General features: G+C 38.9%; 1 protein-coding gene across 4 annotated transcripts in view; it reads left to right on the top strand.

Moving 5' to 3' along the window:
- Window positions 1–1,785: 1,785 nt before the first annotated feature.
- JAKMIP2 (janus kinase and microtubule interacting protein 2) overlaps window positions 1,786–7,595 on the top strand; it is a 104,392-nt gene continuing 98,582 nt past the window's right edge. For 2 of the 4 annotated variants that reach the window (XM_055387390.2, XM_063706851.1), the window contains exon 1: window positions 1,789–1,974. The gene's annotated coding sequence lies outside the window, so the exon portion shown is untranslated. Of the gene's footprint in view, window positions 1,975–7,595 lie in introns of all 4 variants that reach the window. The other 2 variants (XM_063706852.1, XM_055387389.2) reach the window with 2 other exon arrangements.

Below are 7,595 nucleotides of genomic sequence, written 5' to 3'. Positions count from 1 at the left end.
TCTGCTGAGTTTATCAGGGGTTTCCACTTTTGCTTCTTCCTCATTTTTCTCTTGCTGCCACCATGTAAGAAGTGCCTTTCACCTCCTGCCATGATTCTAAAGGCTCTTCAGTCATGTGAAACTGTAAGTCCAATTAAGCCTCTTTTTCTTCCCAGTCTCAGGTATGTTTTTATTAGCAGTGTGAAAATGAACTAATACAGGCTCCTTGTTACTTATGCAAATTTCTACAGCAGGCTTGGATTTCTCCCCCAGAAAATGGGTTTTTCTTTTCTATTGCATCATCAGCCTGCAAATTTTCCAAACTTTTATGCTCTGCTTCCTCTTGAACACTTTGCTGCTTAGAAATTTCTTCTGCCAGATACCCTAAATCATCTCTCACAAGTTCAAAGTTCCTCAGATCTCTAGGGCAGGGGCAAAATGTTGCCAGTCTCTTTGCTAAAGCATAGCAAGAATCACCTTTATTCCAGTTCCCTACAAGTTCCTCATCTCCATCTGAGACCACCTCAGCCTGGACTTCATTGTCCACATCACTATCAGCATTTTGGTCAAAGCCATTCAGCAAGTCTCTAGGAAGGTCCAGACTTTCCCATATTTTCCTGTCTTGTCTGAGCCCTCCAAACTGTTCCAACTTCTGTCTGTTACACAGTCCCAAAGTTGCTTCCACATTTTCAGGTATCCTTATACCAGCATGGCACTCTCTGCAGTACCAATTTACTGTATTAGTCTGTTCTCACACTGCTGTAAAGAAATATCCAAGACTGGGTAATTTATAAAGGAAAGAGATTTAATTGACTCACAGTTCTGCATGACTGAGGAGGCCTCAGGAATCTTAAAATTATGGCAGAAGGGGAAGAAAACACATCCTTCTTTGCATGGCGGCACAGAGAGAAATGCCGAGCAAATGGGGAAGCCCCTTATAAAACCATCAGATCTTGTGAGAACGCACTCACTATCATGAGAACAGCATGAGGGAAACTGTCCCATGATCCAATCACTTTCCACTGGGCCTCTCCCATGACACATGGGGATTATGGGAACTACAATTCAAGATGAGTTTTGGGTGGGGACACAGCCAAACCGTATCAGAAGTATACACGAATGGCATCTCCTGAAGTTTTGCAACATGTTGGTCTCAGTAAACCTTATATAGAGCAATATCTTAAATATGGTTGGCACTCAGTATATGTTTACTAAATTTTGTCCAACCTCCATAAGGGATATGATGTCCTAACCTTTATTGAGATAAGGAAAGTTAAGGCTGGTAGAAGCCTGTAATTGGAAAGATCTCCATAAAATATTGTTGTATTTTTGTCTCTCCTTTAAAATGAAAGCAAATATTATAATATTATGTTCAGACTTTAAACACTTCATCTTTGTGGGCTTTAAAATGTATAATATAATAGAACTATGTGTTATTCTATATAATTTTGCCAGAAAAAAGTCTCTATTATATATAACTTAGGTCTCAGTCTAAGTCAAGCAGTTACATCAAGAGTTAAATCTCAATTTCTATCAATCAGTACATAAAAATTAGTATAAATGAGGGGGAAAAGTTTCCGAATTTGCTCACTTGTTCTCTCTTTCTCTGTCTCTGTCTCTGTCTCTCTCTCTCTCACACACATGCACACACACACACACACACACACACACACCTTTCACTTCCATAACAATAGAGGAAGAAATGAGAAACGCAAACCTTACTTGCTGGTCGGAAGCTATGGAAGAACATATAATAAATATCTGGGCCTGATGCCCATGCTAGGGATGCTACTATTGGAGAAGTGCCATTGCCATTCAATAATGCCCTAAGGAGGAATCCTATTCATCTGGCTCTCTCGAGACAGGATATGTGGGAACTCATATAGCCAAGCTGCAGACTAACAGAAGCCATTAATCCAGTGTCCATCATAAACCTCATCTATCTGGAGTCTATGAAAAGGAAGTCTGGATCCTTGAGAGTCTTCTACCTTAGAGGTAGGTGTGGAAGGAAGCCGGGCAATTGGTGCCATTTTGCTTTTCTTTTCTAGCCTCTCAACTGCTAAATAGGCTTTTCTTTATTTAAGCGTGTATTCAACAGCACTTTAATTTAGTTGGATCATTGGCAACTGTCCATAAACTGCCAAACTTAGTACAAAAAAATCATTCCATAAGAGTCCTGGGTGTTAATATTTAACGCATTGTTAGTTTGTTTTGAGTCTAGCTTGATCATAAATACTCATGCCTAGCAGAAATTTGAGAATGAAGGGAGAAAATCCTTCTGATCCTGCATCTGAAATGGTTACATATAAAACAAATTGGCTCACTTGCATGTGCTTTTATTATCCTGTGCCTCCAAGTTACTCAGCCTCCAGTGTAGAACCTTAAACAAACACAAAATTTGTCACAATTTGATAAGCTCTGAGCCCATATGTGCATAATTTCATCAAAAGTACAACAGACTTAAAATTTAATTTCTATGCCTGACAAAACAGTTTAGTACTCTGTGTTTTATTTTCTTCATTTGACAGTTGTTTTTATTTTCACAGTAAATTTTTCAAAGATGAATTCTGGCTATTCAACAGCAAAGAAGAGTGAATCTGAAAAATACCAAGAGATAAGTTTAAGAAAGATGCAGTCTCAAAAGTAGAAGTGACACGAAGGCACATTCAGGGAGACATGAGAGGCCAAATTACACATCAAATTGTAAAAGCTGCAGATGGACATTGCCAGTCACCAGGAGGGAGGGAGAGACAGGAAGGGAGAATGCCAAACAGCAGCTTTGACAAGCATAGCCTATCAATTTCACTAGACAATTATAGGATCTGTAGGAATCTTGTTGCCTTGTTCATTTTCCTGTATACCCTCTTTATTTCTCAGGAAGTCCTGACCCAGGGTAATGACTGCTTGTGGTGTAGACAGCCCATCAAGGAGTCCTGTTCCTATTTTAGCTGCCCATGATATGACTGTGACTCCACAATTAACCACAAAGACAAGATGAGAGACACCCAAAAAGAGCGCAAGCTGCTGACATCTCCCTGGAAAATCAACTTTATCCTCTCTAGCCAAAATGGATCATTAAAGGGGTTTTTTCTAAAAAACTTGGAATTTTCCCAGTGTAGGCAGTAGTGATTTCCAGCAGACAAGTCAACATTAAATCTGAGGTTGAATGAGAGTGATCACATTTGACACCAGGACAAGAGCTAGGTTCTAGCCTGGCTATTCTGATACCAATTTAAAAATATTAATTGGCTCTCTTGGGAGAGGAGATGTGGGAATTGATGTAGCCGAGCTGCAGACGAAGAGAAGCTATTAATCTAGTGTCCATCGTAAACTTCACCTATCTGGAACTTCAACAACCAAGTTCTTGAAAATGTTGTTAGTAGAAAGTATTTATTTGAGAAGGGGCCACCACAGCAGATATGCTTAATTACTTTGATTTTATGAAATTCTATTTATTTGATCAGAAGTATAACCCCCAAATTAATTGTAATTCTAAGGATTTAAACCATTCAGTTAACGTAAGATTTTAACAGTCGTTTGAAATTTTGACTTGACAGGACTGAAACGAAAGTGCAAAAACTTGAACTTAAAAATCTACCATAAAATAAATTAATGCTTTCAAAAGAATGAAAGCAGGGAGTTTTAATTCCAATTTTTTTTATTGTAACATTTTATTTTGTGCCTCTTACTCTCTTGCCACAAATTAAAACATTTATGTTTTCAGCCCCTTTTTTTATTAAAAAATGTGTTTGTGATATCTGTTTGCCACCCTTAATCCCACACATCACTCACCTATTTTGTTCATTGCTTTCTGATTCTTAAAGATGAAAAGGGAAAGTGATTTGTAATGTGTAGTTCTGATGTAAGTAGGTGAGAAAAGCTGAATGACTACTCACCATGATCTCATCAAATGTCACATGTCTGATAATATTAATGGTGAAAATGTATGGAGGTTTACAATGTGCTTATTACTTTGGTATGTATTTACATGAACAGTATTAGTTTATTAGATGCATCCAAACAACTACTCTTTGAGGGAGAAATTAAAAGCTGGGCAGAGAGATGTTAAGTAACATGCCCAAGGTCACACAGTTAGTAAGAGATAAGAGCTGGCCTTTAAGCCTAGGGTCTGACTCCAGAGTTCTTGTCCTTAAGCATAAAGCAACATCATTCTTCCAGTAATTTTTATGATATGTGAATATCATATTATACTTATAAATAGCTAACTTTAAAGATAGGAAAAAATGTATAATTTTACTGTTTCCCTCAAATAAAAATTGTTTACAATTTTAGGTCATATACAAAATTGGTGGCACACATAATTATGATTGTGCTGGTTGATAATAAGATATAAGATAAAAAGCATTCATTTTCTCTAACAGAAATGATTTGTTCTCATTTTTCACAGTTTTACAGTAATTATCATCAGTGTTAGTGTTGACAGTTTTCCCTGACATTATGAACTGTTTTGTCAATCTTATCATTACCCATAGACTTTTAAAAAGACCATCGTTCAAATCTAGATGGAGAAAGAGAGAGCGAGCTTTATTATGCTTTTAAATGGACCGTTTCCGCATGTCCCCAGGCCAAAATTACAAGTGCTGTACTCTCTTCTTGTCATTCATCAATCCATTCATTCATTTACTCTTTCTTTCATTTAAAAAATGTTTATCATACTGTTTTTATATTAGTCATATGAGCAAACACTCTCCCTACTTTCACAAGTCTTTCATTTTAGTGGGAGAGATAAATATTGATTTAAAAAATCAAATTTATAACCACAAGCTGTGATACATGTTATTTAGAAAAATAGCTGATATTGTGAAAATATGCACTAGAAGAACCTGGCCTGATCTGAAAATCTCAGGAAGATCTGTATTTATTTTCTAGAGCTGCTGTAACAAATTACCACAAACTGGTGGCTTAAAACAACAGAAATGTATCCTCTCACAGTTCTGGAGGCCAGAAGTCTGAAACTGGGTGTCGGCAAGCTTGGTTCTTTCCGGAGCTCTGAGAAGACTATTCCATCCTCTCTTCTAGCTTCTGGTAGTCACTGGCATTCCTTGATGTTTTTTGATTTGTAGACACAATGCCCCAATCTCTGCCTTCATTTTTACATGACATTCTCCCCTGGAGAATATCTGTATGTTTGTGTCTAAATATTCTGTCATACAGAATATCTGTATGTTTGTGTCTAAATTTTCCTTTTTAAAAGGACATCAGTCATCTCGATTACATTTGCAGAGACTCTATTTCCAAGTAAGGTGACATTCCTTGGTACTGGGAGTTAGGACTTAAACATATCTTTTGAGGGACATGACTCAACCAACAACAGCTTCCTTGAGTCAATGACACTGGAGCTGAGATTATTAGAATCTATGGAAGACAGGACTTTGCAAAGGGAATGGGACAGGTAAAGTCCCCGAAACAGGAAGGACCATCCTGTTTAAAGACTTGAGAGAAGGACACAGAAACAAACACATGCACAGGGAAACACAGGAGCAAAAAGTCTCAAGGAGTCACCCACGGCGCTGCTTAACCGCTCCCATGCACAGACTCCCCTCCCATGAGGCATGGACATCACATCGCCTTTGCTCCAGGTCTACCTCCACTGACCAGCCAGCACCCTCATGTGCCCTTGAGTCAAAAGAGAAGCAAACACTCCTCTCTTCTTGGCTAGACTTTAGGAGAGAAAGTCTATGTGGTAAAGAATCCTTCAGGGCCAAAGCTTGGGTTGTGCTATATGAACACAAGGTTCAGGAGAAGGCTTGGGTTAAATCCCAGCTTTGTGCAGCCTTGGGTAAGTGCACGATTCTGAGCCCCAGTTTTTTCATATAAAAGGTGAGGTGAGTATAGCGTCTGCATCGTATTCAAGTACTTTGTAAATTTCAACAATAAGGAGAAAGAATGCTACTTGGAATAGGGAAGATGAAAAATCCTTGGCCTTTTAAGCCTAGCATAGTTCATCCAAATTACTTCACAGTAACAGAAGGAGCTGGGTGGGGGATGGGGGGAAACTATTAATAGCATTCCCCAGTCTGTGTACCGTGGAGGAGGTGAGAAGGTTAATAGTAACAATAACATTTCATCTGTGCACAATGGAGACGGTGGGAGAACAAATATTAATCATTTTAATAATGGAATATGTTTACAGTGGTTTATGGGTAACAGTGTTTTCTCATATACAATCTTATGCAATGCTTATGTCTCCTATCCCACTTTTAAAATAAAACTCATGTATCTGGGGGATGAGAGAGTTTTAAAATACCAACCTCCCTATCTGCTAGCACTTTGACTGGAGTAGTCCATCACATTAACCAATCTTGAGAGGGCTGAATGAGTGGGTGAGATAACCCATGAGGAAAAGGAGACCAGAATAGAGCTTCAGGCACCTACCCCCAGGAAGGTGTTGGAGACAAGGGAGAGAGGAGAAATCCCATTTTCTCCCAGGACCCATCCTGTGTACCCAAAGGGTCTCAGCATTTCCAGCAACAGATCCAGGTATATAATTTGTCAGAGTTGTGGTCAAGGTTAGGTTTATCCTGCAGAGGGCCACACAGTATGCATCATGCAATGGCCACGAAGCACTGGAGAAGGAGCTACACACTCACCTGAGACACATTCCACAGAGGGTTTGCAATGAACCATGTGAGGCATCCAGGAAGACTTTTTGATCCCTCAGTGAGATGGACCCTGTTACCTCATATATCTTTCCAAAATGTTTTTATGCATGTATGTACCTATAGGTCCACATAGATGTGTGTGCATATGTGCATATATATATATATATATATATAATCTCTTTAGTTTTTTACATGAATGACATTATACTTTGGACTTCATTTGTCATCTTGCTCTTTAAATGTTTTGAGGTGCAACTAGCCTCATTGGTTCATGTAGATCTTCCTATGTGTTTTTAAACTATTGCATAGTAATTTATAGACTGGACATACCACTTTATTATGCTGGTCCCTTTTTTATTTTTGTTTTTTAAGCTTTTTTTAGGGACAGGGTCTCAATCTGTCACCCAGGCTGGAGTGCAGTGGTGCCATAATAGCTCACTGCACCCTCAACCTTCTGGGCTCAAGTGATTCTACCACCTTAGCCTCCCAAACACCATGCCTAACAATTTTTGTTTGTTTGTTTGTTTGTGGAAACAGGGTTTCACAATGTTGCCTAGGCTGGTCTCAAACCTGTGGTCTCAAGCGATCCCCTCGCCTCAGCCTCCAAAAATGCTGGGATTACTGGTGTGAACCACTGTGTCCAGCCCAAGCTGTTCCCCTTTACATGGACAGTGCATTGTTTCTAATTTTTCACTATGACAGTGTTGCACAGGTGTGGGCTAGATCGTCATGAAGTCTCTCATTATTACCTTTTAACATACTATATAACTTACATAGTTATCTTGCTGATTTTTGTTTCACTCTGCTAGAGTATAAACTCCAGGAAAGCAAGGATGTTTGTTTATTCTGTCCTCAGCTCTATCTCCAGCCCCTAAAACTGTGTATGCAGTGAATATTCATTGAACAAGTGTGCTATAACCATATTCTGCAGCCACATATAGTTATGGTGTAACTATTATCCTCTTAATAGGAGGACAGCTCTCTGAGGGCATG

Source organism: Gorilla gorilla, chromosome 4, assembly GCF_029281585.2.
Source record: "Gorilla gorilla gorilla isolate KB3781 chromosome 4, NHGRI_mGorGor1-v2.1_pri, whole genome shotgun sequence".
In the NCBI taxonomy this organism is placed as follows: domain Eukaryota; kingdom Metazoa; phylum Chordata; class Mammalia; order Primates; family Hominidae; genus Gorilla; species Gorilla gorilla.
This window is presented reverse-complemented; position numbering and strand designations above follow the sequence as displayed.